We start from the raw sequence: 10,665 nt of genomic DNA, 5'->3' as shown, positions 1-10,665 counted from the left end.
GAATAGGCAGGGAGGTTCCGTTTTTGCCAGCTGGGGAATGCTTATAGGCAAGGCCTTATCCCTGGTGGTGCATGTAACGTCAGACCACGTTTTAGACATGCAGCAGCAGCATTCAGTCAGTGGCTGACAAACGGGCTCCATGCAAGTTTACATTAAACAGACACATTTCTTTCTTTACTGTATTGACTGCGGTCTGTAATCGAGCGGTTGAACTGTTTCTGTGTCCATGCATTGAATAAAGCAATACATCCTTGTAAAGTAGACGTCCGTTCGTTGGAGTTCTTTGCTCCCCGAGTGTTGCTCCATCTCTAAACGTTGGCCTGGATCTTCATGGACGAATACTGCCCATCCCACGTGGAGCGTGTATCTCAGCCCGCGTGGAGTGCTGCAGTCCAATGAGGTATTCCGTGCTACATAGCAAGCCTTGGGCCTGTGTGATTGGGGGTCCGCTGCTGTCTGTCCACTCTGAAGCGCGCATCCGGGGCCGGCCGCTTTTCGACTACCAGCGACTGCAGGTCACACACACAGGCTGGTTGGAATGGCCTAGCATTATCCTGATCCGGAGGTGTAACTTGAAGCTGCGGGGCCCCAGTACAAAGTCTGGAACTGGGCCCCCAAACTATAAAGCTTCATTGATAGCATTGGTTTACAATGTGGGGAAGAGAGACTTTATGGGCCCCCTGGGGCTCCGGGCCCCCTGCACATACACCCATGACCCGAATACGTGGAGCATACAGACGCAGGCTGCCAGGATACGCTGTGCCTGCCCGATGTTTCCAACTTGGCTATTAGCGCAGCGGTAGGTACGAACTATAGAGTGCGGCTGCCATATGAACTGGTGTGTGTGTGTGTGTGTGTGTTGTTTTGCTTCCAGTTGTACCTGTGCTGTGCACACTCTGGCAGACGCAGCTGCTCAGTGCATACAATGTTGCGAGCAGACGGGCTGAGTGTCAATCAAAGTGCTTGGGTGGTGGTAGCAGCAGCCGCCGCCACAGCTGCGCTGCACCTCTTGCTCGTCGGTGTTGTTTTTCTGCTTTTGGAAACTGTTGTAGGAAAGGGGGTGCACCGGTCCTGGAGGTACTGCAATACCAGGTCAATGCGTGGAGTGGACAGAGCAAGCTCTTTTTCCAGCTCCCTGTTCTAAAAATCCATTTAATATATGGTCCCCAGATAGGGGACGTATCAGATATTAAACTGATAAGAACAGATTTTTTTTTTTAAGTTGACAAACCCCGAGGGGTATTTTTATTTTAACAACAAATTTCCAGACATAGTAAAAATGCTCATATAGTACATTAAAACACATTGTACAACATATTAAAACATACCATATAAAACATTTTAAAACTTGTCTACATATATTTACATGTTGTTAAAAATCCACATTAAAATCACATAAAAAGGCGCTTGGTGGCACTATATGATGGAGCTCCATTCCCCGATAAGCCATTTTCTCGATAAAATAGGAAAGTTTTTCCTTTCTACAATATAATATTCATATAATTCGTTAAGAGCAATGGATAAAATATCTTTAACCGATAAAACCTCGTGCTTAAAAACTAAAATATTTCTGGATTTCCACAGAGCTGCCTTCACTGAGTTGACCATCTTCCATGCCATAATTCTCTCAGTCCGTGTGGGGCATTCCAGACATCCATATAATACTCCTTCCAGTGTTAGTTTTTTTAGTCTTGTTATTTTCTTAAGCAACGGTAAAAACTGAGTCCATATCCTCTTTGTTAAAAAGCAAGTCCATATCAGGTGCTGTGTTGACTCTTCCTCTATACATCCGGGTCTTGGGCATGCGGCGGTGTTGGTCAGTCCTCTACGATGCTGGAATGCCCGGCATGGAAGACAGTCGTGTATGCAGCTCCAGGCCAGATCCTTCTGTGGGTTAAAAATATGATTATTGACCATTCTCCACGTTTCTTTTGTTTTGCGCTCATTAAAATTGCTGACTTGAACATAAAAACCACTTTCCTTAAAACTCTTTATCATTACTTTAGAATTCATTAAAACCTGTGCACTTTTTCCAGTAAAATCGTATAAAACCACAATTTTCTCTAAAATCGCATAGTCTTTGGACAGATTAAAAGAATAAGGGGAGTTTAAAACCGTTTTGAACCATCCGTTCCGCCTCATAAAATAACCTGTGTTGTAGCGTAAAAAGTAAGACCATGCGTGGTTTTTAAAAAGTGCGCCTAGGCACATGCTAAAATACTTTATATATAAAAAGGCTTTCAGATCGGGGAAGTCTTTACCGCCCATTATTTTTGGCTTCATTACTATTTCTCTTTTTAGTTTTTCCATTTTGGAGCTCCAGAAGAAGGTAAAAACAGCTTTTACGATTTTGTTAAAAACTCTACCAGGAGGGGGGAACACTAGGCTTAAATACAATAAAATCGGTAAAATCACCATTTTTATGATTAAAACCCTCCCCTGCATGGTCAACCTTCTCATATTCCACATACATATTTTCTTGTTTATCTTTTGTGCCACCAAGTCCCAGCTGTTAAGACCTCTGTTGTCCTCGTTGAAGGAGACACCTAAAATCTGCACCGAGTCGGACACAGGAATGGGGACATCTGACAATGGCAGGTCCCCGATGTTTAAAATACTACTTTTGTTAAAATTTACCTTAAAACCCGAGGCGCAGCAATAAAACTCAATTTGTCTGGTTGCTCTCTGGATCGACAGGGTGTCCCTTCCAAGAATTGTCACATCGTCCATGTACCCCACTACTTTGGCCTCGATCCCCCCCCCCCACCGGGCAGGGGGATCCCACGGTTCAGCTTGTCCCGTCTTATGGTGCATAGAAGAGGCTCTAGTGTGCAGATAAAAAGTAGTGGGGACAAGGGACACCCCTGCTTTACCCCGGACTTTAAAAGTACTTCCTGTGTCCTAAAACCATTGACTAAAATTCTACTCGTGCAGTTGTTGTAAAACGCTTTTAAAGACAATAAAAAACCTTCCGGTATACCCATTCTCTCTAAAACCTTAAAAAGATAAAAATGTGACACACGGTCAAAGGCTTTTTCAAAGTCGATAGTTAAAACCGCCATTTTCCCGTTCCTGGACTTTGTGTCACTAATACAATCTTTTAAGAGGTTAAGATTCTCCCATATGCTCCTCCCGGGCACCCCACAGACCTGGTTGGGGTGTACAACTTTGCTTATTACGGTCTTGAGTCTATTTGCGCATATTTTGGCCATTATCTTGTAGTCACTGTTCAGAAGGGTGATCGGTCTCCAGTTTTTGATATCAGTTTTGTCTCCTTTCTTGTATAAAAGAGACACGTCACCCTTCTTCCAGGACCCCGGGAGGGCTTTCGACATAAAAACCTCAGTAAAAAGGGAGAAAAGGTCATCCTTAAAAATACCAAAAAAGGTGACATAAACCTCTATGGGTATACCATCGGGCCCAGGCACCTTACCTGGTTTAAAACTTTTAATAGTGTCTAAAATCTCCTGTTCTGTGATGTCCCGTGATAAAATCTCACGAGAACCAGGATCTAAAACGTCAGTGATCTCCTTCAACGAGTCGTTCATAAAATCACTGTCAACAGTTTTTGTATTAAAAAGATCCGCATAAAACTCATACACTTTCTTTAAAATACCCTGTATGTCCTTGGTGCCATCGAGATCATCGAGGACTGTCCGCTTGTCTCTTATTTTCTTAAAGAAGTACCTGGAGCAGGTCTCGTTCTCCTCCAGGTGTTGCACTTTCGAACGGAATATGATCTCTTTTCCTCTCTGCTCCAGGCACCGGGCGATCTCTTTCTTCACCTCGATGATCTCGTGGTCCACCTCTATGTCATGTTCACGGAACTTATACAGGGTCTGCAGGCGAGTATTCAGATTAGAATAAAATGTGCGTTTTGCTTTAGCCTTGGCGATCCCAACCTTGATAAAAAATGATTTGAATTTTTGTTTCATCTTCTCCCACCACTGGCTGGTGGGAGTGTTGGGATCTTTCACTCGCCTGCAGTTTCTATAAAAAGTGATAAAATCAGATAAAATCTGCGGATCTTCTAAACGGGACACGTTAAATTTCCAGGCATTCTTACCGGCTTTTCTCTTAAAAACGGTATCAACTTTAAAATATAAAAGCTTGTGATCAGAAAACACGTTAGTAAAAGAATCACATCTAAAAGGCAGTATTTGATAAGAACAAAACATAAAATCTATCCTGGAGCTGCAGATCTTGTTGCTCCAGGTAACGCCGGCTTCCTCTAATGCATTGGGGTTGCATGTTTTAAAAGCATCAGTAAGTTTGGCGTCTAAAATCACGTTGCTTAGTATAGCAGAGGTCTTGTCATAATTTCTACTTACTGATCTGGAAAGCCGGCGTTCCCCCTTTAAAATGCAATTAAAATCCCCCGCTAAAATAAGAGGATCAGAATCGCTAATAAAAAGGGGTAAAATCTCTAGCATTTCTGCACGTTCATTCTTATCTGCTGATCCGTAAAAGTTTAAAAACTGCCACTTTACTCCGTTAATAAAAGCCTTGACCAATAAAATCCTGCCTGGTAAAATTTCGTTAATAGTATCAATTAAAACGTTCCCTTTAAAAAGAATGGCGACCCCCGCCGATCTGGTCTCGTTAGAGCCGGACCAGACCGACGGTCCATGTACCCAGTCATCTTGGTATTTTTTATACTGGGCCCTATGCGGGATCCCGCACTCCTGCAGGAAGAAAACGGAGGCAGCAAAAATTGTCAGATAGCTGAAGAGGGCGACCCTCCTCACGTGGTTCTCGATGCTTCTGACGTTAAAAGTGAGTCCCGATAGAGCAGCCATTGGAGACTAGGTGATAACGAGGGTCTTCTCTTAGAAGTCTCCGGGCAAGCCAAAGACCTCGCTGGCACTCTCGCACCCCCCCCCCGCATCCGAATCCATCGTAAGCGGGGATGCTGGAGAGGAACCTACCTCACTAAGTGGACCCCCTACGGTGCCCGAGAGAGGGATCTGCGTGAGATCCCATATCGCCTGTATTCCCTCCGGAATCTCCAAGGGGGCTAGCAGGCCAGCTCCCGTCTCCATCTCTTCCCCTTCTGTCGGGGTGGGTACTCGGCTCGTTCCTGATCCACCGCTCTCGGAGGTGGCTCCCCCCGCCCCCTCCTGCCGGGGAGGGGGAGGGGCCTTCTGCGATGACACCGCAGGGGGTACTTTCTCCGGGTCCTCCGGCTCCGCCGGGATCTCCGGAGTTCCCCCCTGCACCACCTCCGAGTATAACCTTCCGCCCGAGCCTTTCCTCCTTTTGTTTGCTGCTGCTGCCGCCGTGCCCCCCGGGTCCTCCGCCTCAGGCACCGCTTGAGCGGGCATCTTGGGAGGGTCCGGACCGGCTTCCTTGGCCCTACTACCTCCACCGGTTTCCCGGGAGGGAGAGCCTGTCCGCCGATCACTCACCCTCCGCTTGATGCTCCGCTGCTCCAAACCGTCCTTCTTGGGGGGTCCACTGGAGACCTCCATCTCCTCAGGTTCCTCTCCCTGGGGGGGTATTGTTCGGTTCTCTGGCTGCCCTGGCCGCTCCTCGGGTCCGGGCCGCCCTTGCTGCTCCGCTTTCTGTGCTCTGTGGGGACAAGACGTGTAGAGGTGACCAACACCGCCGCAAAAAAAGCACCCTTTTCCTTTCTTACATTGACTCATTTCATGGTCTGTGCCCCCACATTTCTTGCATGTACTTGCGCAATTTTCTTTTTGGTGACCGTATTGTGAGCAAATCCTGCAGAAGTCAGGCATTCCCGCAAAGTACAGGTCGCCATTCACTTTCCCCAATTTAAAACGCGCGGGCGGTAAGATCACTCCCCCGGGCCGACTGGGGTCACTTACACACGTGGCCTGGAATCGCCATTTTGAGGTCCAAATACCAAACTCGTTCATTATCTTTCCCATACATCTGACAGATTTGAAATAACGTAGTAGGAAGTCCTCGACCTCTTTCACGTCAATGTAGGGAGAATACATCTTAATCACTACGAGTTTAGTGATGTCAAGGACGTGCTCGACTAGCAAGACACCCTCAAGCCTCGGATCTTTTTTCTCGGGAATCGCTGCCACTACGTCACGGAAGATGCCATTTTCGGTAAAAGTTACGTCATAGATCCGACGCTTGGGGTAATCTTGTATCGCTAGTATTTCGCGTTTCTGCACGTTAAAAGCTCCTTTAAGCACGTCCTCGACCACATACTTCAAGCCACGTGTGTCCGCACTGTCCAAAAAAGAGACACGTATCGTGTTCTTAATCCGTGCATAAGCCGGTATGTCGTGAGGGCCCTCGCCCATTTTAGAAATCGTCGTTATCACAAGACCGCCCTTGTGATAGCCAACTAAGTAGGTGCCCTCTCCTGGCCCGGAGACCAGAAGAGGCAGGGGGATCGCGACTCGTTTACCCTGGGACTAATCCCTCTCCCCGATAGCAGCAGGCGGGTGAAGCCCACCGGAGTGGGCGATCCCGCCAGGCCGAGGAGAGGGGTGCCTGAGATACCTTCCGGCTAAGATCTCCTGTACAAAGTACACTTGATCTTAGCCAAAAGGCCGAGAAGCGATAACCCGAAATGGGTTTCACCTGTAGCCCGGTCCGCCCAACTCCACTTCCAAGGCTTGAGGCAACACGCTCAGCCAGCACTCTGGGCGCACCCACAATGCACCCAGGCAGCTGGGAGAGTTTGTAAAACTTTCCATAGCCCCGCCCCACGCCTTCTCAACCGCGCCCAGCCTCACACCCTCAGTCCTTCCTCTTGCACCGTGCTCACGCATCCTAGGCTTGCAGAGCCTGCTGCTGCTGCAGGACTCGTCAGCTCCCTACAAAGGATGGTTAAGCCGGCGATGACACTAGAAGCAAGCACTAGTTTGTCTCTGAAGGTGCGTCGGTCGGTCGGTTGGAGGGATCTCTTCGGCCGGCCGCATTTCCAGTGGGGACGGATGGAAACTTTTTACCTAAAATAAGGGAAATTGGCTTCGGCCCCATAGGGCTTTATTGCCTTCCCCTGGGCCAGCATTAGTAGACCCTAGTAAGGAGAATATTAGAGCGGCATGGTCATCCGAAGAACTTAAAAACATACAGCAGGCCTTTTTTGCCCGCCATACATACATAACTACAGATTTTATATATTTTTTTACATATATACATTAGATATATAAACATTTTATTATATATATATATACACACACATTATATATATACACATTATATATATATATATATACACACACACACACACACACACACACACACACACACACACACAATCTTAAATCTATCTTTAATCTATATCTACAAAATCTGTAATTTAGAAATAATCCATATCTATATTCTACATAATTAATAAAGATAGATAGATAGATAGATAGATAGATAGATAGATAGATAGATAGATAGATAGATAGATAGATAGATAGATAGATAGATAGATAGATAGATAGATAGATAGACTCACATACATACATACTGTATGCAATTGAGCCAGGTGTTTGGAAGGCTGACAATGTCACTCCTTTGTGATGTCATGAGCCAGGTGTATGGCAGGCTGATGTCCCTCCATTGTGATGTCATCAATTTAGAAGCATTAATACCGGGCTTGGCAGCCATTTTAGTCAGTCTCTGCTGCAGCTGGGAGACGGGAGATGGTCTTTATTTCCACCAAGAAGCTGCAGAACTACCGGTAACTGCATCATTTTTATTTTATTCAATATAGGTTTTATTGGTTTCATGGAGGGGGGGAAACTTTTGCCTTATCTCAAAGCAATGTAAAAATAACTTTGACAATGAAACTTAATAAATCAATTTCGAGTTGAACTATATCATGTTTGTCTGTGATATTTTATAAGGTCTACAAACAGGGGAATGAGGGGAGGGTAAGGGGGGGAATGGTAAGGGAGGGTAGGTATCTATGACACGGGAGAAAGAGAAAATAAAACAAAAAGGGGGGGGGGGGCGGGCTCCGGAATTGTTGTTTCTCTTTACGATTGTGGTTTAAACGTGTTACTCACATGTCCCTGTCTGTAACCACTTGGTAAATAGGGGTGAGCTCCGGGCATCTATCCATATCGCCCAGGTGTGATACAATTTATCATAGCCTGACGGCTCATCTAGAAGCCTCATTCTCTCCATACGCTCTATTTCGTGGATCATTGTTATTTTTAGTGGAGTGCATTTTTTATGCAGCACACAAGGGGGAGACAGCGGCCTACCAAAATCGAGTTGGCTGCTGCTGTGGCTTTCTTTTTTTAAAAAAAAGGTAGGTTCCGTTCTTCCATGGTGAGGAATAGGCAGGGAGGTTCCGTTTTTGCCAGCTGGGGAATGCTTATAGGCAAGGCCTTATCCCTGGTGGTGCATGTAACGTCAGACCACGTTTTAGACATGCAGCAGCAGCATTCAGTCAGTGGCTGACAAACGAGCTCCATGCAAGTTTACATTAAACAGACACATTTCTTTCTTTACTGTATTGACTGCGGTCTGTAATCGAGCGGTTGAACTGTTTCTGTGTCCATGCATTGAATAAAGCAATACATCCTTGTAAAGTAGACGTCCGTTCGTTGGAGTTCTTTGCTCCCCGAGTGTTGCTCCATCTCTAAACGTTGGCCTGGATCTTCATGGACGAATACTGCCCATCCCACGTGGAGCGTGTATCTCAGCCCGCGTGGAGTGCTGCAGTCCAATGAGGTATTCCGTGCTACATAGCAAGCCTTGGGCCTGTGTGATTGGGGGTCCGCTGCGGTCTGTCCACTCTGAAGCGCGCATCCGGGGCCGGCCGCTTTTCGACTACCAGCGACTGCAGGTCACACACACAGGCTGGTTGGAATGGCCTAGCATTATCCTGATCCGGAGGTGTAACTTGAAGCTGCGGGGCCCCAGTACAAAGTCTGGAACTGGGCCCCCAAACTATAAAGCTTCATTGATAGCATTGGTTTACAATGTGGGGAAGAGAGACTTTATGGGCCCCCTGCACATACACCCATGACCCGAATACGTGGAGCATACAGACGCAGGCTGCCAGGATACGCTGTGCCTGCCCGATGTTTCCAACTTGGCTATTAGCGCAGCGGTAGGTACGAACTATAGAGTGCGGCTGCCATATGAACTGGTGTGTGTGTGTGTGTGTGTGTTGTTTTGCTTCCAGTTGTACCTGTGCTGTGCACACTCTGGCAGACGCAGCTGCTCAGTGGATACAATGTTGCGAGCAGACGGGCTGAGTGTCAATCAAAGTGCTTGGGTGGTGGTAGCAGCAGCCGCCGCCACAGCTGCGCTGCACCTCTTGCTCGTCGGTGTTGTTTTTCTGCTTTTGGAAACTGTTGTAGGAAAGGGGGTGCACCGGTCCTGGAGGTACTGCAATACCAGGTCAATGCGTGGAGTGGACAGAGCAAGCTCTTTTTCCAGCTCCCTGTTCTAAAAATCCATTTAATATATGGTCCCCAGATAGGGGACGTATCAGATATTAAACTGATAAGAACAGATTTTTTATTTTTTTTTTGAAAAACCAAAGGTTTTTATTTAATTGTTACATAATACATTTATCACATAACCACAACATAAATACATTACACTCATGATAAATCAACTAGCTCAATCCATTTTTTAACTTTCCACAAACCCTCCGCATCCACCCCCCTCTTGCTTTTATCCCACGAATAAATAAAGTACAATTTCCCCAGCACCATTCGCACGCTGTCCCTCACACTCAGATCCTTCCGCTTAAACACATACACATTCCTTACATCCCACAACACTTCCTTCACGCACGCCATAAACAGCCACAACAATCTCTGTCTCACGCAATCACTCACACCAAACCCGAACATAACTAAACTATAATTAATAAACGTGGCTCCTGTGATCTCCTTACACAAGGGGCCTAACCTCCGCAGTACGTTCTGCGCGTAACTACAATTCCAAAAGATATGTATCACATTCTCACATCCACCGCACCTCTCTCTTGGACACCTTTCACTCCTCACCAAACCTCTCACACGCTGGAACTCTCTCACCGGTAATACTCCATGCAAACTCTGCCATACAATCTCACTCTGCCTATTACTCATCCCATCCATCCGCACTTTCTTCCACACGCTCTCCACATCCGCTCCCCTCACAGAACTGATATCACACACCACATCCTTACTCTCAATCATTCTCTGGACCATCCGCTTATTCCTCAGCACGCTCGCCTCACACTCACTCAAATCATACTTCGCTACAAAACTGACAACCCATTCATACCACTTTGGACTTTCAAACGACACAGGCTTACGTAAATCATACTCACACCACTTCATCCGCACACACAGTCTCCCAGCCAAGTATCTCATCATGCACACACCTTTCGAATCTTTCTGGAGTGATGTTAGTAAAAAAACTATAATATTACAACCAAAATAAGTTTCAAGTTTGGGGAAACCCGCTCCCCCCTTTCTCCAGTTTTTCATGACCACTTCTCTCCTCAGCCGTTCCATCCGCGACCTCCAGAAAAAGGTGAAAAGGATCCTATTTAGACCCCTGAGGGTCATGTAATCTGGCGGAAAGACCATCGCTACATATAAAAAGATTGGTAAGACCACACTTTTTATTACCAGGGTCTTACCTATGTAGGTAAGGCTCCGCAGCCTCCAAAAATTTAAACAACTCTCCACCTTCTGCCTCACATCCTTCCAACTCTCTTTCCCATCC

The 10,665-nt window shown here is 46.4% G+C and overlaps 2 non-coding genes across 2 annotated transcripts; both read right to left on the bottom strand.

Moving 5' to 3' along the window:
• Nucleotides 1–1,055: 1,055 nt before the first annotated feature.
• On the bottom strand, nt 1,056–1,243 carry LOC136573858 (U2 spliceosomal RNA). Its single transcript, XR_010786075.1, has one exon. It is a non-coding gene; the product is annotated as a U2 spliceosomal RNA (small nuclear RNA).
• An 8,059-nt stretch (nt 1,244–9,302) lies between these two features.
• LOC136573837 (U2 spliceosomal RNA) lies at nt 9,303–9,489 on the bottom strand. Its single transcript, XR_010786055.1, has one exon. It is a non-coding gene; the product is annotated as a U2 spliceosomal RNA (small nuclear RNA).
• Nucleotides 9,490–10,665: the final 1,176 nt, after the last annotated feature.

Source organism: Eleutherodactylus coqui, chromosome 7, assembly GCF_035609145.1.
Source record: "Eleutherodactylus coqui strain aEleCoq1 chromosome 7, aEleCoq1.hap1, whole genome shotgun sequence".
Classification (NCBI taxonomy): Eukaryota; Metazoa; Chordata; class Amphibia; order Anura; family Eleutherodactylidae; genus Eleutherodactylus; species Eleutherodactylus coqui.
The sequence above is the reverse complement of the archived record's forward strand: the minus strand, read 5'-3'. Positions and strand labels throughout refer to the sequence as shown.